At 36.2% G+C, this 24037-nt stretch overlaps 1 non-coding gene and 1 pseudogene across 1 annotated transcript; one reads left to right on the plus strand and one right to left on the minus strand.

The window, feature by feature from the left end:
* The window catches only part of LOC115506807, a 47579-nt pseudogene extending 37866 nt beyond the window's left edge, over positions 1 to 9713 (minus strand).
* Positions 9714 to 10903: 1190 nt separating this feature from the next.
* On the plus strand, positions 10904 to 11011 carry LOC115507950. Its single transcript, XR_003966864.1, has one exon. It is a non-coding gene; the product is annotated as a U6 spliceosomal RNA (small nuclear RNA).
* The last annotated feature ends 13026 nt before the right edge of the window (positions 11012 to 24037 follow it).

Consider the following 24037-nt stretch of genomic DNA (forward strand, 5'->3'; position numbering starts at 1 on the left):
TTGGCCTGTAATTGTCCTTTTTAGTCAAGTCTTTGTGAAAACACAATTATGGTGGCCTCTCAGAATGAGTTTGGAAATTTCCCTTCCATTTCAACTATTTGGAATAGTTTGAGAAGAATAGGTATTAACTCCTCTTTAAATATTTGATAGAATTCTGCTGTGAAGCCATCTGGCCCTGGACTTTGTTTGTTTGGAGATTTTTGATTGCAGATTAAATGTTTTTGCTGTCTTTCAGTCTACTCAAGTTTTTCTATTTCTTCCTGATTCAGTTCTGGTTGTTTGTATATTTCTAAGAATTCGTGAATTTCCTTCAGTTTCCCGAATCGGCTGAGATTTAATTTTTCATAATATTTTCTAGTAATTGTGTCCATTTCTGTGGTGTTGGCTGTAATATCTCGGCTTTTATCCATGATTTTATCTATTTGGAACCCTTATCTTTTCTTTTAGATAAGTCTGGCTAAGGGTTTAAAAATGTTATTAATTCTTTCAAAAAATCAGCCCCTTGTTTCATTGATCTGTTCTGTGCCTTTTATTTGTTTATACATCATTTATTTATGCTCTAATATTTATTATTTCCCTCCTTCTACTTTATGCTTCATTTGTTGTTCTTTTTCTAGCTTCTTTAGGTTAGGTTGTATATTTGAGACTTTTCTTGCTTCTGTAGGTGGGCCTGTTTTGCTATATACTTCCCTACTTCTGCTGCATCTCAAAGATTTGGAACATGTTTGTTTCTAGGTATTTTTATTTTTATATTCTTTTTTAAATTTTTTGTATTTTTTAATTCTTTTTAAATATGAAATTTATTATCCAGTTGGTTTCCATACAACACCCAGTGCTCATCCCAACAGATGCCCTCCTCAATACCCATGACCCACCCTTCCCTCCCTCTAACCTTCCATCAACCCTCAGTTTGTTCTCAGTTTTTAAGACTCTCTTATGTTTTGGCTCCCTCCCTCTCTAACTTTTCTTTTCCTTCCCCTCCCCCATGGTCTTCTGTTAAGTTTCTCAGGATCCACATAGGAGTGAAAACATATGGTATCTGTCTTTCTCTGTATGACTTATGTCACTTAGCATAACACTCTCCAGTTCCATCCATGTTGCTACAAAAGGCCATATTTCATTCTTTCTCATTGCCTCATAGTATTTCATTGTGTATATAAACCACAATTTCTTTATCCATTCATCTGTTGATGGACATTTAGGCTCTTTCCATAATTTGGCTATTGTTGAGAGTGCTGCTATAAACATTGGGGTGCAAGTGCCCCTACGCATCAGCACTACTGTATCCCTTGGGTATATTCCTAGCAGTGCTATTGCTGGATCATAGAGTAGATCTATTTTTAATTTTTTGAGGAAACTCCACACTGTTTTCCACAGCATCTGCAATAGTTTGCGTTCTCACCAACAGTGCAAGAGAGTTCCCATTTCTCCACATCCTCTCCAGCATCTATAGTCTCCTGATTTGTTCATTTTAGCCACTCTGACTGCCGTGAGGTGGTATTTCAGTGTGGTTTTGATTTGTATTTCCCTGGTGAGGAACGACGCCGAGGACCTTTTCATGTGCCTGTTGGCCATCTGGATGTCTTCTTTAGAGAAGTGTCCATTCATGTCTTCTGCCCATTTTTTCACTGGATTATTTGTTTTTTGGGTGTGGAGTTTGGTGAGTTCTTTATAGATTTTGGATACTAGCACTTTGTCTGATATGTCATTTGCAAATATCTTTTCTCAATCCTTAGTTGCCTTTTAGTTTGTAGATTGTTTTCTTTGCAGTGCAAAAGCTTTTTATCTTCATGAGGTCCCAATAGTTCATTTTTGCTTTTAATTCCCTTGCTTGTGGGGAAGTGTCAAGTAAGAAATTGCTGCGGCTGAGGTTAGAGAAGTTTTTAACTGCTTTCTCCTCTAGGGTTTTGGTGGTTTCCTTTCTCACATTCAGGTCCTTTGTCCATTTTGAATTTATTTTTGTGAATTGTGTAAGAAAGTGGTCTAGATTCATCCTTCTGCATGTTGCTGTCCAGTTCTCCCAGCACCATTTGTTAAAGAGACTGTCTTCTTTCCATTAGATATTCCTTCATGCTTTGTCAAAGACTAGTTTGCCATACTTGTGTGGGTCCAATTCTCGAGTCTCTATTCTATTCCATTGTCTATGTGTCTGTTTTTGTACCAATATCATGCTGTCTTGATGATTACAGCTTTGGAGTAGAGGCTAAAGTCTAGGATTGCAATGCCTCCTGCTTTGGTCTTCTTCTTCAAAATTACTTTGGCTATTCGGGGTCTTTTGTGGTTCCATACAAATTTTCAGATTGCGTGTTCTAGCTTCAAAAGAATGCTGGTGCAACTTTGATTGGGATTGCATTGAATGTGTAGATTACATTGGGAAGTATACACATTTTAACAATATTTATTCTTCCAATCCATGAGCACGGAATGTTTTTCCATTTCTTTATATCTTCTTCAATTTCCTTCATAAGCTTTCTATGTTTTCAGCATACAGATCTTTTACATCTTTGGTTAGTTTATTTCCTAGGTATTTTATGCTTCTTGGTGCCATTGTGAATGGGATCAGTTTCTTTATTTGTCTTTCTGTTGCTTCATTATTAGTGTATAAGCATGCAACTGATTTCTGTACATTGATTTTGTATCCTGCGACTTTGCTGAATTCATGTATCAGTTTTAGTAGACTTTTGGTGAAGTTTATTGGGTTTTCCATGTATAATATCGTGTCATCTGCAAAAAGTGAAAGCTTGACTTCACCTGTGCCAATTTTGATGCCTTTGATTTCATTTTGTTGTCTGATTGCTGATGCTAGAACTTCCAACACTATGTTAAACAGCAGCGGCAACAGTGGACATCCCTGTCATGTTCCTGATCTCAGGGGGAAACCTCTCAGTTTTTCCCCATTGAGGATGATATTAGCTGTGGGCTTTTCATAAATGGCTTTTATGATGTTTAAGTATGTTCCTTCTATCCTGCCCTTCTTGAGGGTTTTTATTAAGAAACGATGCTGAATTTTGTCAAATGCTTTTTCTGCATCGATTGACAGGATCATATGGTCCTTTTCTTTTATTAATGTGATGTATCACATTGATTGATTTGCTAATGTTGAACCAGTGCTGCAGCCCAGGAATGAATCCCAGTTGATCATGGTGAATCATTCTTTTTATATGCTGTTGAATTCGATTTGCTAGTATCTTGTTGAGAAGTTTTGCTTCCATATTCATCAGGGATATTGGACTGTAGTTCTCTTTTTTTTCTTGGGTCTCTGTCTGGTTTAGGAATCAAAGTAATGCTGGCTTCATAGAATGAGTCTGGAAGTTTTCCTTCCCTTTCTATTTTTTGGAACATCTTGAGAAGGATAGGTATTATCTCTGTTTTAAATGTCTGGTAGAATTCCCCAGGGAAACTATCTGGTCCTGGACTCTTATTTGTTGGGCGATTTTTGATAACTGATTCAATTTCTTCGCTGGTTATGGGTCTGTTCAAGTTTTCTATTTCTTCCTGTTTGAGTTTTGGAAGTGTGTGTGTGCTTAGGAATTTGTCCATATCTTCCAGGTTGTCCAGTTTGTTGGCATATAATTTTTTATAGTATTCCCTGATAATTGCCTGTATTTCTGAGAGATTGGTCGTAATAATTCCATTTATTCATGATTTTATCTATTTGGGTCATCTCCCTCTTCTTTTTGAGAAGCCTGGCTAGAGGTTTATCAATTTTTAAACCAACTCTTTGTTTCATTGATCTGCTCTGCTGTTTTTTTTTTTAGATTCTATATTGTTTCTTTCTGCTCTAATCTTTATTATTTCTCTCCTGCTGGGTTTGGAATGTCTTTGCTGCTCTGCTTCTATGTCCTTTAGGTGTGGTTAAATTTTGTATTTGGAATTTTTCTTGTTTCCTGAGATAGGCCTGGATTGCAATGTATTTTCCTCTCAGGACACTCTTTGCTGAATCCCAAAGCATATGGATTGTTGTATTTTCATTTTCATTTTTTTCCATATATTTTTAAATTTCTTCCCTAATTGCCTCGTTGACCAATTCATTGTTTAGTAGGGTGTTCTTTAACCTCCATGCTTTTGGAGGTTTTCCAGACTTTTTCCTGTGGTGGATTTCAAGTTTCATAGCATTGTTGTCTGAAAGTGTGCATGGTATGATATCAATTCTTTTATACTTATTAAGGGCTGTTTTGCGACCCGGTATGTGATCTATCTTGGAGAATGTTCCATGTGCACTCGAAAAGAAAGTATATTCTGTTGCTTTAGGGTGCAGAGTTCTAAATATATCTGCCAAGTCCATCTGACCCAATGTATCTTTCAGGGCCCTTGTTTCTTTATTGTTACGTGTCTAGATCATCTATCCATTGCTTTAAATACAGTATTAAATTCCCCATTCCCACATTCTTATCAATAAGGTTGCTTATGTTTGTGATGAACTGTTTTATATGTTTGGGGACTCCCATATTTGGTGCATAGACATTTATAATTGTTAGCTTTTCCTGATAGATAGTCCCTTTAATTATTATATAATGCCCTTCTTCATCTCTTGTTACAGCCTTTAATTTAAAGTTTAGTTAGTCTGATATAAGTATGGCTACTCCAGCTTTCTTTTGGCTTCCAGTAGCATGATAGATAGTTCTCCATTCCCTCACTTTCAATCTTAAGGTGTCCTCAGTTCTAAAATGAGTCTATTGTAGACAGAAAATAGATGGGTCTTGTATTTTTATCCATTCTGATACCCTTATGTGTTTTGGTTGGAGCATTTAGTCCATTTACATTCAGTGTTATTATTGAAACATATGGGTTTAGAGGTATTGTGATTTCTGTAGGTTTCATGCTTGTAGTGATGTCTCTGGTACTTTGTGGTCCTTGCAATATTTCACTCTCAGAGTCCCCTTTAGGATCTCTTGTAAGGCTGGTTTAGTGGTGATGAATTCCTTCAGTTTTTGTTTGTTTGGGAAAACCTTTATCTCTCCTTCTATTCTGAATGACAGACTTGCTGGATAAAGGATTCTTGGCTTCATATTTTTTTATGTTCATCACATTGAAGATTTCCTGCCATTCCTTTCTGGCCTGCCAAGTTTCAGTAGATGGGGCTGCCACTAGTCTTATCAGTCTCCCTTTGTAGGTTAGAGCCTGTTTATCCCTAGCTGCTTTCAGAATTCTCTCTTTATCCTTGTATTTTGCTAGTTTCACTATGATATGTCGTGCAGAAGATCGATTCAAGTTCCGTCTGAAGGGAGTTCTCTGTGCCTCTTGAATTTCAATGCCTTTTTTCTTCCCCAGATCAGGGAAGTTCTCAGCTATGATTTGTTCAAGTACACCTTCAGCCCCTTTTTCTCTCTCTTCCTCTTCTGGAATTCCCATTAAATGGATATTGTTTCATCTGATTGCATCACTTAATTCTCTAATTCTCCCCTCATACTCCTGATTTTTTTTATCTCTCTTTTTCTCAGTTTCCTCTTTTTCCATAATTTTATCTTCCAATTCACCTATTCTCTCCTCTGCCTCTTCAATCCGTGCTGTGGTCACCTCCATTTTATTTTGCACCTCATTTATAGCAGTTTTTATCTCCTCATTAGCTCCTTAGTCCCCTGATCTCTGTAGCAATAAATTCTCTGTTGTCCTGTATACTTTTATCAAGCCCAGCCTTTAGTTTTATGACTATAATTCTAAATTCTTATTCTGTTATATTGTTTAAATTGTTTTGGATCAATTAGTTAGCTGTCGCTACTTCCTGGAGTTTCTTTTGAAGATAATTCTTATGTTTCATCATTTTGGGTATTCCCCGGGGTGCTCCAAACTACAGGACACTTCCCCTGTACTGTCCAGAGTAACTTGTGTTGGTGGGCGGGGCCATAGTCAGACCCAATGTCTGCTCCCAGCCCACCGCAGGGCCACAGTCAGACTGGTGTGTACCTTATCTTCCCCCTCTCCCAGGGGCAAGACTCATTGTGGAGTGGTGTGGCCCCTGTCTAGGCTATTTGCACATTTCCAGGCTTGTTACGCTGCTTCGATGGGATCTGGCATATTAACCAGGGTGGATCTGCAAGGTGCACAGGGGTGGGAGCAGCAGGGTTAGCTTGCTTTGCTGTTGGTGGTCCCCTGCAGGAGGGACCCTGCAGCACTGGAAGGGAAGCAAACCTGTTGGAGGGATGTATCCACAGAAGCATAGTCTTGGGTGTTTGCATGGTGTAAGCAAGTTCATTGATGGGAACTGGTCCCCTTTGAATTTCGGCTGGGGGATTGGAGAGGGAGACAACACTTGCCAGCACCTTTGTTCCCCTGGTGTGCTGAGCTCTGTGTCCTGGGGCTCAACAATTGTCCTTCCTTGTGTCCTCTCACCCTCCCTACTCTCCAAGAGCAGAGCTGTTGACTTTTAACATTCCAGATGTTAAGTCCTGCTGGCTGTCAGAACTCACGGTGTCTGGCCCTTCCACTTTTGCAAGCCAGACTTGGGGGCTCTGCCTTGCCTGGGCGGGCTGCCCTTCCACTGCCCTGGCTCCCTCCAGCCAGTCTATTTAGCATGTACCGCCTCTCCGCCCTTCCTTCCCTCTTCCGTGGGCCTCTTGTCTATGCTTGGCTCCAGAGAATCTGTTTGCTAGTCTTCTGGTGGTTTTCTGGGTTATTTAGGCAGATGTGGGTGGAATATAAGTGATCAGCAGGTGATATCAGCATCCTCCTATGCCATCATCTTCTCTCTCTCTCATCCCATGTATTTTTAAAATTTCTTCGTTAATTTCCTTGTTGACCCATTCATTCTTAAGTAGGATGTTATTTAGTCTCCATGTATTTATTGTCTTGCCAAACTTTTTCTTGTGGTTGACTTTAAGTTTCATAGCTTTGTGGTTGGAAAGTATGTGTGGTATGATGTCAAACTTTTTGTACTTGTTTAGGGTTGATTTGTCACCCAGTATGTGATCTATTCTGGATAATGTCCCACGTGGTTTCAAAAAAATGTTTATTTTGCTGCTTTAGGATGAATGTTCTGAGTATATCTGTTAAGTCCATCTGGTCCAGTGTGTCATTCAAAGCTATGGTATCCTTCTCGATTTTATGCTTAGACAATCTGTCCGTTGCTGTAGGTGGAGTGTTAAAGTCCTTTACTATTATTGTATTATTATTTATGAGTTTCTTTATGTTTATTACTAGTTGTTTTATATATTTGGGTGATTCCATGTTGGATGCATAAATATTTATAATTTTTAGATCTTGTTGGATAAACCCCTTTATTGTGATATAGTGTTCTTTTACATCTCTTGTTATAGTCTTTGTTTTAATATCTAGTTTGATATAAATCCTGTGCTAGATTCTCTAAACCACTGTGGTGGCCTGGGGCTGGGCACAAATTGCGATGATGAGTGCACACAACTAGGCTCATCATGTAATTGTGGCTAGGGGTGTGCATATGGGAATAGTGTGGCAGCTGGGCTCTGCATGCAAACGTAGCTGTGCACCCAGCGTTTGTGTGGGCATGCGGGCAGCTTTAACAAAATTTACCCTTAGCCTTGTGCCAAGGCTACAAGAGGTGTCCATGCAACCTTATCTCCTACAGGTGGCTCTGGGTTTATGCACTTGGAAAGTGGCACCTGCCATGTTCCTCCTTTTCAAAGTCCCCCCAGCACACTTAAAATCGGTATGAACAGATATGTTTCCTGTTTGCTCCCTGGCATTGTGTAAAGTGCCGTTTTTATCTTGCTTCTCCATGCAAGCTGCTATCTCTTTAAGGGCAGCAATCCAGCTATCCTTTGACCTCAGGACTCATTCAGTGCTGAGTTAGCTGTCTCTTAAAGTTCCAGGCCCCAAGGCCCACTGGTTTTAAAAACTCATGGAAAACAATTTGTCAATAAATTTCATATATACATAAAAAATAAAATAAAATAAAATAGAAAAAAAAACTCATGGAATTCAGCCTTTCTTGTTTTTAAAGCCAGTTTTTATGGGGATTAGTCTTCCCTGTGTGAGCTCCTTCATGCAATGTCTCATTTTTCTGAAGACAGCCTCCCTCCAACTTTCTGACCTTCCTAACACTTCATGTGCAGCTTCTTCCCTATATTTAGTTGTAGAGTTTGTTCTGCCAGTCTTTGGTTTGCTCTGCTGGTTAATTGACTTGGATGTGGATCATATATAGTTGTAAATGTGGTATGGGGTGAGTTCAAGGTCCTCTTACTCCACCGTCTTCCCAAACTTCCCCCCAAAATAGGCAAAGATACATACAAGCATAAAAAAACATGAAGTATATAAGAAAAAAATGGTTAATGTTATTTCATCAAAATTAAAAATTTTTCTCTTCAAGAGTTACCATTAATTAAATGAAAACACTAGCCATAGACTGGGAGAAAATATTTGCAAAGTACATATCAAAGGACTCTAAACCAGACTATATAAAGATCTCTTACTATTCATTAATTTTTAAAAATGGCTGACCAATTAAAATGGACCAGACTTGAATAAAAACTTTACAAAAGTAAATATTTTGACTAATTAGCACGTGAGAAATTCTCAACAGACAAAAATAATAGCACTTCAAGCAAGCTATAATGGCTAGAGTTAAAAAGACTGATAACACGAAATGTTACTAAGGATGTGGAGCAACTGGAATGCTCATACAATGCTTGTGGGAGTGTAAAATGAAAGTACCACTTTGGAAAACAGTTTGGATATCTATATGTATAGCTGTATCTATGTGTATATATTTATTTATATCATCTATATATCATCTATATCTGTATATCTACTTGTACCTTATGATCCACTCATTCATTGAAGAGAAATGGAAAGATAAGCTCACAAAATTTTGTATTCACAGTACAGTGTTATTCACGGCAGTGTTATTCACAGTAGCTAAAGACTGTAAACAATCACTATGTCTTTAAACACATGAAAAGATAAATAAATTGTAATGTGTCCATAAAATAGAATACTACCCATCAGTGAAAATTAATTCACAACCAACATACATAATAACAAAAATATAAATGAATATTTTTTGAGTCAATGAAACCAATTACAAAAGAACACATTCTATTTATTTCCATTTTTAAGTCCTAGAACACTAAAAACTTATCTATGGTGTAAAAAGTGGGATGATGATTGCCTCTGGGGGTCTGGAGACTGACTGGAAAAAGCTATGATGAAAGTTAATGAAGTGATAAAATTGTTGTATGCCTTAATTAGGTTGGTTATTACAAAAGTGTATCTATTTTTAAAACCTCATTAATTCTACACTTTAAAATTTGAATATTTTACTTCATGTAAATTACATTTTTTAAAGAAAAGGGCCAGAAGAATAATGAAAATGAAAAAATATGAGGCGTACCATCTGCATTATAACTAAAATAATTCTGATACTATGATGTTTTGACCTCTGGATGGGGAGAAACTACCCCTCCTGAAACTAGCCAATATTTAGTGATAGCAAAGAGCTCATCAGGGATGGTGTTTTGATATACAAAATAACCAGTTCAAAGCCACACTTCCTCTATTTGGCCCACACATCCCAGGAGGCAATATTCCTCTGCTTTAATCATCCCATGGCCAGGTGCCAGGCAACTAGGGACAAACCCTGAGAGTCCACTGAAATAATTCAAACTAGACAGCCCCAAGCTGCTCACCTTTCCCAAGTTTGTTTTTCCTGCAGAAATCCCAATAAATACAGTGGCCCGAACCTTCCCTTTGCTCTTGTCTTCTACTTCCTGAACACCCAGGTGTATTTCCATGTAGCACATCATGGCATAGCATGCCTTCTGTCTCTAGAATCTGTGAGTATAGTGAATTTTCTTTCTCCTGAGCCTCTCCTCTGTCTTCTTATGTAGCCTTATATGAATAACCATTTTATATAAGAATACAAAACACAGGCTATCCAGATATGTAAACATAGTATAAATGCTAAGTAATTAATTCAGCATGATATTAACAGATAGATTAACCGTTTGAAAAAACTACAAATTCCAGACATAAATTTAAGAACATGTGATAATAGTGTACTTAAACTTTGTAATACATGGTTTGGGGACAACTGGGTTGTAATTTGGAAAAGAAAGCAAAAGCCATAGCTCAAACCATACCACAAAGCAGTCCAAAGATTGATAGAATTGACTACAGGAAGCATTTAAAACTTTTATTAAAAAATACCCTATGCGAGGTCAAAAGACAAATGGCAAACTGAAGGAATACAATTTGTGTCACAAAAAAGAGATCTAATATTTCCAACATAAATAATTCTCATAAAATTCATAAAAAAGACTAACAATTCAATATGAAATGTGGGGAAAACATTAACAGATGATTCACAGTATAAGAAATAGCAATGTTCCTGAAAATATTGAAGATGCACAACCTCACTCATAATAACAGAATTTTAAAATGAAACTACAGTGAAATGCCACTTCTTTTTTTATTATAGCACACTCAATAATATAGTGAGAAGTTATTCTCACATATAACTGGTGGGAAAAGCAAAATAATACACCTATGGGGTAGAATTTGGTTCTATCTGTGAACAATTTAAAGGTATATATCTTTTGGCTCAGCATTTCCGCTTCTGGAAACAATCCTACAGAACGCAAACACAAAAACACATATCATACAGAATATGTGCAAGGTTATTCATTACAAGATTATTTGTAATAATCCAAGATTGAAAACGACTCAGTGGACAACTATGGTACACTTGTAAAATTAGCCATGCTTTATCCACAGAATGGAATATAATACAGCTATTAATAAATGATAAGGAATATCCCTATGTACTGCAAAGACTCCAGGATATATCAAGTGAAAAAAAGGAAACTACAGAGCAATGTTTAAAGCATGCTATCTTTTGTGTAAAATGGGAATAAAGTATGAGTATTCAAGTTTGCTTGTATTTGCATGAAGAAATAAAAATACATATAAATAAACCTACTAAAAATAGTATGTTCTCACTTCAGCAGCACATATACTAAAAATTGGAAATAAATCAAGAAGATTAGCATGGTGCCTGCACAGGGATGTTACACAAATTCATGAAGTCTCCCAATTTGAGGAAAAGAAATGGACATCCACATTCATGAAGATAAAATGTCCTAAAAAAGTATCAACCAAAGAATTACACTAGACATATTATAATTAAATTGTCCCAAGTCAAGGACAAAGAGAGAATTTTGAAAATGGCAAGAGAAAATCGATCTCAAAGGAAGAAGAGTAGGAGAATCTTGAGCTCACCTCCCACAAACACATTGAGGCAACAACTACATGTATTACAACTCACTATGTAAACAACCTGAAGACTGGCAGAACAGGTCTTTCATGACTACTCTTGGAGAGGTCACATCAAAAAAGTAAGAGAGGTAGAGATGCGATTGAAAACCAAACCTCCAGCGTGACTAAACACAAGTGGGAGGGACATCATGAACATGGAGGACTGGGAGGATCAGACCCCATACCTGGCACATTCTGGCCATGGGGACCATCACTGGGAAACTGATGCTTCATAATACTGGGCTTTGAAAATAAGTGGAGATTAACTCTAAAAGCTTTAAAAATCAGGGAGGACAACTCCAGGAGAACTGGAGGGCTACAGGAAATGGAGTCTCTGGGCTTAAAAGCCAGCACCTTCTATGGTATAATTGAAAATAATTTTATACACACAGATGTACATACACAAATCTGCATATGTGTATGTGAAACAACACACATAAATATATGGACCTTATGAAGCATCAAAAGAACTAATGTTCACAGATAGGTCTTTCAGGCCTACAACCCAGAGAAGTAACTAATCACAAATTACATTGCTTAGCGATTTTAAGAAATAAGATAAAATGTAATAATGACCATTCTTTCACACAATATGAGTTTTCTGGGCAGCATTTACCAAGCAGGGGTATAATACTAATAGAAATAGTACAATTCTCATCTTTCTACTAAATATTTGTCAGCTACTGGCAGCATCATGGTGTTTGTATTTACTAGTCATTGCTGATGGTTCCCAGAAAGAATTTCTCAGGGTTAATTTGAGAAAATCTGTATTTTAGAAAACCTCATATCTCCATATTCTCCCTGGTTCCCTTGAGGTCCTCATTATATAGGTCAAGAATTCTCTAATAACATGCCAAATACCTAAGCGTATAGACCTAAGTCACACTCAAAGACTGGGTCTAGATCTAAGATAGAGCTTCTGGATTTTTAACAACACCTACAGAGAATTCAGATGTAGCTAATCTATGGAATTCACTTTTACAAACACTATTGTAGAGGTATTTCTCTATTTTATCTTCTCTTTTTTCTCAACTCAAACTTTTTTTAGGGTGGAGAAGTAAGTTTAGTCTTAATTACTGGATAGTAGTCATTGCTATAGTACTCTCTAAAGCACCATTTAGGGTCCTTCAAGAATGAGTTGTCCTCCAGTGAAACTCAAACCACACCTAAACGATTACTCTATGCCAAGGATAGCTTGATGAGTAACATTCATTTTGTGGTCAGCTGACTCAGGTCCCATTCTTGTGTATATTCTATTTAATATTGAATATTCTATCCCTTTCTGAAGTGGTATGACCCTCTAAAAGGTCTTAGGCCTTGATGTCCAGGTTATTTCTGACTGAGCAATTGATTTCTGACATAGCAGTGCTATTTATTTTTCTGTGAATTGAAGAAAAAAGAATAGTGTCTACCGACATTGCCTTCCCATAGAATTTTCTGTGCAAGTAATTTTGCATTTAATTTTCCAAAGCCTTTACTTTTTAATGTATATGTTTAGTTTGTTAGTTATCTAGCTAGTTAATTAAACGAAGCTTTGTCACAGATATTTAGATGCTTTACCAATTTAGTGCAAACCAATCAAGACAGGTTTTAAATATTCTACTCTCCAATTACAATATTATAGAAGTTTATTTACAGTTTTGTTTGTTTTTTGTACTCAAGTACAGTTAAATCTTTAACAATCCAAGATTGTGGGGAAGTGGATGAAATAAATGTAGTAGGTGTGGTGATGAAAACTTTAGCTCTACTTATTATAGTGACTTTAGCTGAATTCCAAAACTGTTTTATTTTCTCATGACAATTAACCTTTTATCAATAATATCTTTGTCCAAGGTTCATTGGATACATTGTACCAAAATGAAAAGCATCTTTATCAAGGTCGAATTAAGTGTCTGGGTAGGCAGCTGAAACATAGTAGGTACATTAGTATGGGAGAAGAATTTTTACTATTGAAACTGCTTATATAATACTGACAAAATGCCAGACCCCGGTGTTTATGATGGTGATAGAAGAAGCAGTTTTAAAAACCTGTACTCAAATGTTCATAGCAGATTTACTTTTAATCACCAAAAGCTGGAAACAATTGAATGTCTTTCAATGGATAAATGCTTAAATAAATTGTGTACATTCATACCATGGGTGTTACCATAATAAAAAGGAATAAACTATGGCTATACACAATTTGGATAAATCTCTAAAGAATTATGCCAATTATTCCCCCAAAAAAGTTAATACCAAAAGGTTTCATGTATTTGCCATTTACGGGTGTGAGGGCTGTAGGTAGTTGGGTAGAGTTATAAAAAGAAAGCATGAGGAATCTTTGTGGCATTTTATATCTTGACTGTGGTGGTGATCACACAAACCTACACCTATCACAAAATTACATAGAACTAAATATATATATGGGCGTGCACGTGCACACACACACACAGCTGAATATGTGTAAAACTGGTGAAAGCTGGACAAAATCAGTGGATTGTATTAAAGTCAAAATCCTGGTTTTGGTATTGTACTATAGATCTGCAAGATGCTACCACTGGGGGAAACTTGGTGAATAGTATGTAGGATCTCTCTGTATTTATGCTTCCAATTGTATGTAAACCTACAATTACTTCAAAATAAAAAGTTTTTAAAAATCTGTGAAAAATAAAAGCAGAGTTCATGATTCAAGTTTTTTTTTAATTATACTGTTCTATGTTAGCTTTCATTCCTAATCAAAACGTGGACTCATCAGAAATTAAAGTTTTTCGCTTTTATTTTAAACCAGGGTAGATTGAACTATAGATAATAGTTATAAAACAATCCAAGCTAGAATTTGGAAAAATAATCTTTTGAAAGGGTTCGATTTCAGGAATTTTCTTCAAACTATTGGATCTAAATCAATGAGCACTGATTTTGTTTTTTTGTTGTTGTTGTTAATGAGTGTTCAACAAAGTTAACTAAATGCCAGGCAAGCATTATCATTATTTCATTCATATAGGAACCCTATGAAATGGTTTCCTCCTCTTCTCCACATTACATAATTAAAGAAAATAAGGCTCTGAAAATCTAAATAATTTATTCAAAGTTATCAGGTAGACTTATCCCTCTCCTTAGAGCACATCTATTAGAGCATATCATTGTCTCCCAGGGACAAAAGAGCCAGCAGGTGCCATTTCCCTCCTTCCCCTTCAGCATAGGTGTAGAGACACCTGTTGATGGTAGCTAATCCAGACACTGGCTATTTAGCCTGCTTTGCTCCAAATCCCACACCTCTGCACCCTGGCATGACTTTCCATCTGGGTCAATCCTGTAACAGTCCCAGTATGGCAAGACTCTTTCCCAGAGAACCAGTGCAGGTTCCTGCAACACCAGATCCCTGAAATTTGTAGTTTTTAAAGTCAGCATCCCTGGCTGGGACGGACCCCAAGGTGCACTGTGATGCTTCAAATGGGCAACCAACCCAGAGGCAGACAGTCTGAAAACAGCAATCTGAAAAACACATAGGATGCACAAGTGGAAATTATTCATTCCCCTGGAAGTGTTTCCCTAACAGCAGCAAGCATGGACTCCCGTCTCCAGAGACAAAGAGGTGAACTGGAACAATTTTCCTCCCCTACCCTTCAGCATAAACTAGCTTCAGTAAAGAGCACAGGGCCAACACTGGTTGCCTTACCTGCTCACACCAGGTCCTGCCCCTCTGCACTTTGTTGTGCTTTTTTTGGGCAAGTGTGCTTAAGGACTAGCATGGGCCCCTTCCCCATAAGACCAGCACAAAACTACACACACAACAGCTCTATTGACCATAGAGCTCTATAAAGCTTCAGTCTTAGTAGAAATAGCATCAGATCTCTTTTAATGAGCAGAGCAGAACACACCTAGTTAAAACTTGCCATGCTCTGGACAAGGTCCAAACACCGCCCATTGCAGGCAAGGTGAACATGTGCATAAGACTGAGCTGAGGGATACAGCAGCCAAAACACAGCAACAGAGTGCATGCAGCACACACCAGAGACACTTTCTAAAGCACTAGGGCCTGGACAGCATATGACTTGTTCTTTATAAAACCATTACTCTCATGAGCAGGAAATAGAACAGGATTTTCTGACACAGAGAAGAAGGCAAAAAGACCTAGACAAAATGCCAAGGTAGAGGAATTCATCCCAAGAGAAAGAATAAGAAATGGTCACAGTCAGGGATCTAATTGTAACAGATATAACTATGATTGGTCCAGAATTTAAAGCAACAACCATAAGGATACTAGCTGGGTGTGAGAAAAGCATAGAAGACATCAGAGAGTCCCTTACTGCAAAAAGAAAAGACCTAAAAACTAGTCAGGCAAAAAAAAATGCTATAACTGAGATGTGAAACTGTCTGGATGTAATGACCATAAAGATTGAAGAAGCAGAGGAACAAATAAGTGATATAGAAGATAGAATTAATGAAAATAATGAAGCTGAACAAAAGAGAAAAAGAAAAATTTAGGATCACAAGAATAGACAGGGAATTCAGTGACTCCATTCAATGTAATAACATTCATATCCTAGAAGTTTCAGAAGAGAACAGAGAAAAGGGGGCAGAATGTATATTTGAGGAAATAATAGCTGCAAACTTCTCTAATATAGGGAAAGAAACAGACATTCAAGTCCAAGAGGCATAGACAACTACCATCAAAATCAACAAAAGCAGGCCAACATCAAGACTATTGTAAACAAATTTGCAAAAAATAGAGATAAAGAACAAATACTAAAGCAGCAAGACAAAAAATGTCCTTAACTTACAAAGGAAGACCCATAAGACTAGCAGCAGATCTTTCAAAAGAAACTCGGCAAGAAAAAAGAGGGAGTGGCATGATACATTCAAAGTGCTGAAATGGAACAATTTGCAGACAAGAATACTCTGTCTAGCAAGGCTATCATTCAGAATAGAAAGAGAGAGTTTCCAAGAGAAACAAAAACTAAAGGGGTCAGTGACCACTAAATCAGCCCTGGAAGAAATATTAAAAGGGACTCTTTGGGTGGGAAGGAAAAACTAAAAGCAACAAACACTAGAGAGGAACAAAGAAAATCTCTAGAAACAAAGACAAAAAAAGTAATAAATATGGAACAAAATACATATCAATAATTACTCTGAATGTAAATAGATTAAACACTCTAATTAAAACACATAAGGTGTCAGAATGTATTTAAAAAAACAAGACCAATCAATATTCTGGATGCAAGAGACTCATTTTGTACCTAAAGACACCTGTAGTGTGAAAGTGAGAAGATAGAGACATATTTACCATGCTAAGGCATGTCAAAAGAAAGCCAGAGTAGCAATACTTATATCAGACAAATAAGATTTTAAACCAAAGACTGTAACAAGAGATGAAGAAGGGAAATATATCATAATGGAAGTCAATCTAATAATATCTAACAATTGTAAATACATATGCCCTCAAAGTGGAAGCACCCAAGTTTATAAAACAATTAAAAACAAATGTGAAGGAACTTATTGATAATAATACAATACTAGTAGAGGGCTTTAACACCCCACCTACAGCAATGGGCAGATTATCTAAACAGAAAATTAGCAAGGAAACAATGGCTTTGAATGACACACTAGTCCTGATGGACTTAACACAAGTATTCAAAATATTTCATCCTAAAGCAGCAGAATAGACATTCTTTCCAAGTGCACATGGGACATTCTCCAGAAGATATTACATAGTGTCACAAAGCAGGTCTTAATAAGTACAAGATGATTGTGATCATACCAGGCTTATTTCCAGACACAACACTATGAAATTTGAAGTCAACCACAAGAAAAAAAATTGAAAAGACCACAAATATATGGAAATTAAAGAATATGCTACTAAGGAATGAATAGGTCAACAAGGAAATTCAAGAAGAAATAAAAAGTAAATGAAAACAAATGAAAATAAAAATATGAAAGTCCAGAACCTTTGGGATGCAGCAAAGGCAGCCATAAAGACAGAATTATAGGGACACCTGGGCGGCTCCGTCGGTTAAGCGTCCGACTTCGGCTCAGGTCATGATCTCACAGTTTGTGAGATCGAGCCCCGCATCAGGCTCTGTGCTGACAGATCAGAGCCTGGAGCCTGCTTCGGATTCTGTGTCTCCTCATCTCTCGGCCCCTCCCCTGCTCATGCTCTGTCTCTCTGTCTCTTAATAATAATAAATGTTAAAAATTTTTTTAAAAAATAAAGAGAGAATTATATAGCAATACAGGTCTACCTCAAGAGGTAAGAAAAATCCCAAATGAACAACCTAATCTTACACTTAAAGGAACTAGAAAAAGAACAATAAATAAAACAAAAAGCCATCAGAAGAAGGGAAATAATAAAGATTAAAGCAGAAATAAATGATATAGAAACAAAAAAATAGAAAAAAATCAATGAAACTAGGAGCTGCTTCTTTGAAAAGTTAGCCAGACTTATTTTAAAAAGGACCCAAATAAAGAAAATCACCAATGAGAGAAGATAAATAACAAACAACACCACAGAAATACAAACAGTTTTCACAGAATATTATGAAAAATGATATGCCACCAAGTAAGACAATCTGGAAGCAATGGATAAATTCTTAGAAACATATCAACTGCCAAAAGCAAAACAGGAGGAAATAGAAAATTGGAACACAATGATAGCCAGAAAATAAATTGAATAGGTAATCAAAAATCTCCCAACAAACAAAAGCCCAGGGCCAGATGGCTCCCCAAGGGAATTATACCAAGCACTTGAAGAAGAGTTAATACCTATTCTTCTCAAACTACTCCAAAAAAATAGAAATGGAAGGAAAACTTCCAAATTCATTCTAAGAAGCCAGCTTTTCCCTGTTCCAAAACCAAAGACTCCACTAAAAGCAAAATACAGACCAATATCTCTGATGAACATGGATGCAAAAATTCTCAGCAAAATATTAGGAAAGGAAATCCCACACTACATTAAAAGAATCATTCACCAAAATCAAATGAAATTGATTCATAGGCTTCAAGTGTGGTTCAATATTCACAAATGAATCATCATGATACACCACATTAATAAAAGAAAGGATAAGAAACATATGATCCTCTCAATAGATGCAGAAAAAGCATTTGAGAAAATACAACATCCATTCAGAATAAAAACCATCAGCAAAGGAAAGAGGGAGCCTACCTCAACACAATGAAGGCCATATATCAAGAAACACACAGTTATTATAATCCCAAAAGGGAAAAAAAACTGAAAGCTTTTACATTGTGGTCAGGAACAAGACAGGGATGCCCTCTCTCACCACTGTTATTTAACATAGTACTGGAAGTCCTGGCCTCGGAAATCAGACAACACAAAGAAATAAAAGACATCCAAATTGGCAAGGAAGAAGTCAAACTTTCACTATTTGCAGATAATATATTGCTCTATATAAAAAACCCAAAAGACTCCACCAAAATTTGCTAGAACTGATACATGAATTCCATACAGTCACAGGATACAAAATCAATGTATGGAAATCTGTTGCATTTCTGTACACCAATAATGAAGCAGCAGGAAAGGAAATCAAAGAATCAATCCCATTTATAATTGCACCAAAAACCATAAGATATCCTAGGAATAAACCTAACCAAAGAAGTAAAATATCTATACTCCAAACACGCATAAAGGAACTAAAGGTGACATAAAGACATGGGAAAACATCCCTTGCTCATGGATGGAAGAACAAATATTGTTATAATGTCTATACTACCTTATGCTGTCGACACATTTAATACAATCCCTATCAATATGCAAACAAAATTTCCCACAGAATTAGAAAAAACAATCTTAAAGTTTGTATGGAACCACAAAAGATCCCAAATAGATGAAGCAATCTTCAAAATAAAAGTAAATCTGGAGGCATCACATTTCCAGACTTCAAGTTGTATTACAAAGCTGTAGTCAAGAGAGTATGGTCCTGGCACAAAAACAGACACATAGATCAATGGAACAGAATGGAAACCCAGAAATGAACCTAAAAAGATAAGGTCAACTAATTTTTGACAAAGCAGAAAGAATATCCAATGGAAAAAAGACAGTCTTTTCAACAAATGGTGTTGGGACAACAGGACAGCAACATGCAGAAGAATGAAAGTGGACCACTTTACTACACCATACACAAAAATAAATTCAAAACAGATGAAATACCTAAATGTGAGACAGGAAACCATCAAAATCCTAGAGAAGAACGTAAGTAGTAACCTCTTTGACATTTGCTGTAGCAACTTCTTACTAGATATACCTCAGGAAGCAAGGGAAACCAAAGCAAAAATGAACACTGGGACTTCAGCAAGATGAAAACCTTCTGCACAGCAATGGAAACAATCGATAAAACTAAACATCAACCTTCAGAATGGTAGAAGACATTTGCAAATTCCATTCCTGATAAAGCAGTATCCACAATCTATAAAGAACTTATAAATCTCAACACCCAAAAAACAAATAATCCTGTTAAGAAATGGGCAGAAGACACGAATAAACATTTTCCAAAGACATACAGATGGCTAACCTACACATGAAAAGAGCACATCACTCATCATTAAGAACATACAAGTCAAGACAACAATGATATACCACCTCACACCAGACAGAATGGCTAACATTAACAACACAAGAAAGAATAGGTGTTCACAAGAATGTGGAGCAAGGGTAACACTTGTACACTGTGGTAATGCAAACTGGTGCAACCACTCTGTGAAACAGTATGGAGTTTCCTCAAAAAGTTAAAACTAGAACTACCCCATAATCCAGCAATTGCACTACTAGGAATTTACCCAAAGGATACAAAAATACTGATTTGAAGGGACACATGCACCAAGATGTTTATAGCAGCATTATCACCAATAGCCAAATTATGGAAAGGCCCCAAATGTCCATGGGCTGATGAATGGATTAAAAAAAAATGATGTGGTATATATACACAATGGAATATTAATTAGTCATAAAAAAGAATTAAATCTTGACACTTAAGTTCTTGGATGGAGCTAAACAGTATTGTAGTACGTGAATTAAGTCAATCAGAGAAAGACAAATACCATTTGGTGTAATTAATATGTGGAATTTGAGAAAGAAAACAGATGAACATAGGGTAAAGAAAAAGAAAGGGAAAGCATAAGAAACTTCTAACTATAGAGAAGAAACTGAGGGTTACTGTAGGGGAGGTCAGTGGGGGATGGGTTAAATAGGTGATAGGTATTAAGAATGGCACCTGTGGGGCGCCTGGGTGGCTCAGTTGGTTATGCAACTGACATCGGCCCAGGTCATGATCTCTCAGTTTGTGAGTTCGAGCCCCGCGTCGGGCTCTGTGCTGACAGCTTGGAGCCTGAAGCCTGTTTCTGATTCTGTGTCTCCTACTCTCTCTACCCCTCCCCAGCTCATGCTTGCACTCTGTCTCTGTCAAAAATAAACTTAAAAGAAAAAAAATTAAAAAAAAACGATGGCACTTGTGGTGAGCACTGGGTGCTATATGTAAGTGATGAATCACTAAGCTCTACACCCAAAACTAATATTACACTGTATGTTAATAAACTAGAATTTAAATACAAACTAAACCAAATTCATCTAAATAAATTAAACTAAACTAAAATAAAGTAATAACATAAAGGTGTCCAAAGAAACTTTCTCCATAAAACAAACAAAAACCCAATTTATCAGGTAATTAAGTGGTAGATTTAAAATGCTAACCTAGGTCTGTGTGACTGAATTCAAATCTCTTAACTACTAATGATTTAATGCCAAATCTGTACTCTACACATTAGAGGACTTTCTAAAGAAAGCCATTGTTCTTTTCTATAATTAAGTATAAAACTATAGTGATGCAGTTGTTATATGCTCACAAGTTTTGTGATCTATGTTGTAAGTAATTATTCAGATATGGATTGGGTTAATGAAAGTAAATGTTATAATGGAAATCGGTTAGTATCAAATTCATAACTATAACACTACATAAAGCCATAGATTTTAAGATAGATGAAGACACAATAAATAACAATATCAGTTACTAAACTAAATACAGGTGATTTGTCAAGCTGAACTATACCTGAATGCTAAACACCAGTTTTATGTAATTGTAAGAATGAAATAGTACAACCATAGAAAATCTGAATCTCCTGCCTGCTGAGTTTTGTTTTACTGTAGTATTAATCTTTGAGCTTTGGAAAAATTAATACATAATTAAAATATTGTTTATATTTGCAAGTATGAAAGTGAGATATTTTTAAAAAAGCATATAGATCAGTTTCAAATATTTTTTTTAATTTTGCTTACTAACCAGAGTGTACTACATAGCATAAAAATAATTTCTTAGGACTCAGTAAGATTAGAAAATGCCAACATGATCTGGGCCAATCTATAATAGATAAAGTTTCCCAAATTCAACAGAAAATGTTGTTCAACATAACATATAAAGCTACATTCCCTTCAAAAATGTCCTTGATTATATTATCTCAATTGTCTATTTTTGTTTTTTACATTTTTCACCATGGAAGATTAAATTGATTTGGTTGATCTTTGTTCAAGTTTCTGAAATGTGCTGTAATAAAGAAATAAAACAGGGGCACCTGGGTGGCTCAGTCGGTTAAGTGTCCAACTTCTGTTCAGGTCATGATCTCACAGTTCATGGGTTTCAGCCCCATGTCGGGCTGTGTGCTGACAGCTCAGAGCCTGGAGCCTGCTTTTGATTCTGTGTCTCCCTCTCTCTGCCCCTCCCCCACTCATGCTCTGTCTCACTCTGTCTCTCAAAAATAAATAAATGTAATTTAAAAAAAATAAAAAAGAAAACATATTTGACATGCTTTAAAATAATATCTGATTGGAGATAAAAGTGTCTCAGCTGTGTTCTTTCAGTATCAATTAAAAGAGAAAATAAGTTAATAAGTAAAATATAGACTACCACATAATTCTTCCTAATATTGAATTTGTAATTACATGTAACGTAATGACAGGTACATTTGCTATGTATGTTGTAATTATGTATTTGTTGAGAGAACCTCATTAATTTAGGAAGTGTAACTAAACAATGATATTCAAATAATATAATGAAAAAGTTCTTCACTTGTTTTATTTTCATGCTTAACACAATTATAAAAGTAAAACCAAGTAAGTGATAACAATGAAACCAAAGAAAAATTCAGCAACTAACAGTGAACTAAGAATTAGGTAAAGATCAAAAATCAAGAAAGTAAATTAGAAATATTAATTAGTAACATACACTTGACACTATCAAATACCCTCTACTAAGAAAGTCCTTTATACTTTAATCAGAGATCACCTAATGAACTATAATAAAACCTATGAAGTATGACTAGCTTTTGTAAACTTAAGTCTTTTTTCCATTTTAAAGCTTTCTGAATTTTGGAATTCCTACAATCCCTACATGTTGCAATAAAAATGTCTTCACTCAAGTAACAAAGTTATACTTTATTTTTTTTTTTGGTGGGGGGGTATGGTCATTTTGTGGCAGCTGTCCTGTGACCAAACTCTCTTCAATCAATTATATATGCTGTCCAATCTTTTTCAGTTGTTTGGATGACCCTATGCAAGTGATCAGTCATTTTTCAATCCATGGTTTTCATCAAATAAACATGACTTTAAATATTAAATATAAGTCAACAAGTGTTAAACATACACTTGCATCATTTTGTTAACAATTTTGAATGAAAATTGGAATCCAAGGTATGTGTATTAAGATCAGACAAAGGATAAAATCTAAATTTTATTAAAGCATAAATAACTGACACAATACATCCTCGTTAGGTATTGAAAAATAAAAGTGCTAAAAGCAAATTGAAATATTTAAATTTTTTAAAACTTCATTTCAAAAGTATCATGTACCTCATGCACCATAAAATATTATATATTATAATGTCATCTTTTCAACATCAGTCACATCATCTCAATAGCTGGTGTCATTCAAAGTGCTGAATGGGAAAATATCTTCTATTTTCTCCAAATGGTAGTTGTTTACGATTTACTACACTGAAAGAAAAAAGTTTTACAATTGCTTCCAAGTTCAAAGAAGTTTTAGCAAATACCCAAAAATCCATTTAAAATAATGACAATTAAAAAGCTAACAGGTGTATGCAAATACAATAAAACAAAAATTGTTGGCAACCTAATTTTCAAAGTCATTTCAGTGGGCTTCCTAGGTGCTGATGTGCTAATTGCACCTGGAATGGGCCACTTCTATTTTTGAAAATAGAAGTAGTGGCTAATCTGAACACAGTTAAGTAATGATACTAAGAAAGAATGTTGTCTGAAAGCCTAGCCCATAATTTTCTATTAATCATGTCCAATGTCATCCTTTTCTAAGAATGATCAAAATAAACTGTCTAAGGTTTCTAATTTAAAAACACAAGTGGGGGGCGCCTGGGTACCTCAATTGGTTGGGTGACTGACTTTGGCTCAGGTAATGATCTTGCAGTTTGTGAGTTCGAGCCCTGCGTCGGGCTCTGTGCTGACAGCTCAGAGCCTGGAGCCTGCTTTAGATTCTGTGTCTCCCCCTCTCTCTACCCCTCCCCTGCTCACACTCTGTGTCTCTCTGTCTCTCAATAATAAATAAATGTTAAAAAAATAAACAAAATAAATAAAAATAACAACACAAGTGGTGGGGTGCCTGGCTGGCTCAGTCAGTTGATCATTTGACTCTTGATTTCAGCTCAGGTAATGATCTCACAGTTTGTGGGATCAAGCCCTACATCAGGCTCTGGGCTGACAGTGCAAAGCCTGCTTGGGACTCTGTCTCTCCCTCTCTCTCTCCCCACTCCCACTTTCACTCTTGCTCTCTCTCTCAAAATAAATAAATAAAAACTTTAAAAA

The sequence above is a fragment of the Lynx canadensis genome, chromosome X, assembly GCF_007474595.2.
Source record: "Lynx canadensis isolate LIC74 chromosome X, mLynCan4.pri.v2, whole genome shotgun sequence".
NCBI lineage: Eukaryota > Metazoa > Chordata > Mammalia > Carnivora > Felidae > Lynx > Lynx canadensis.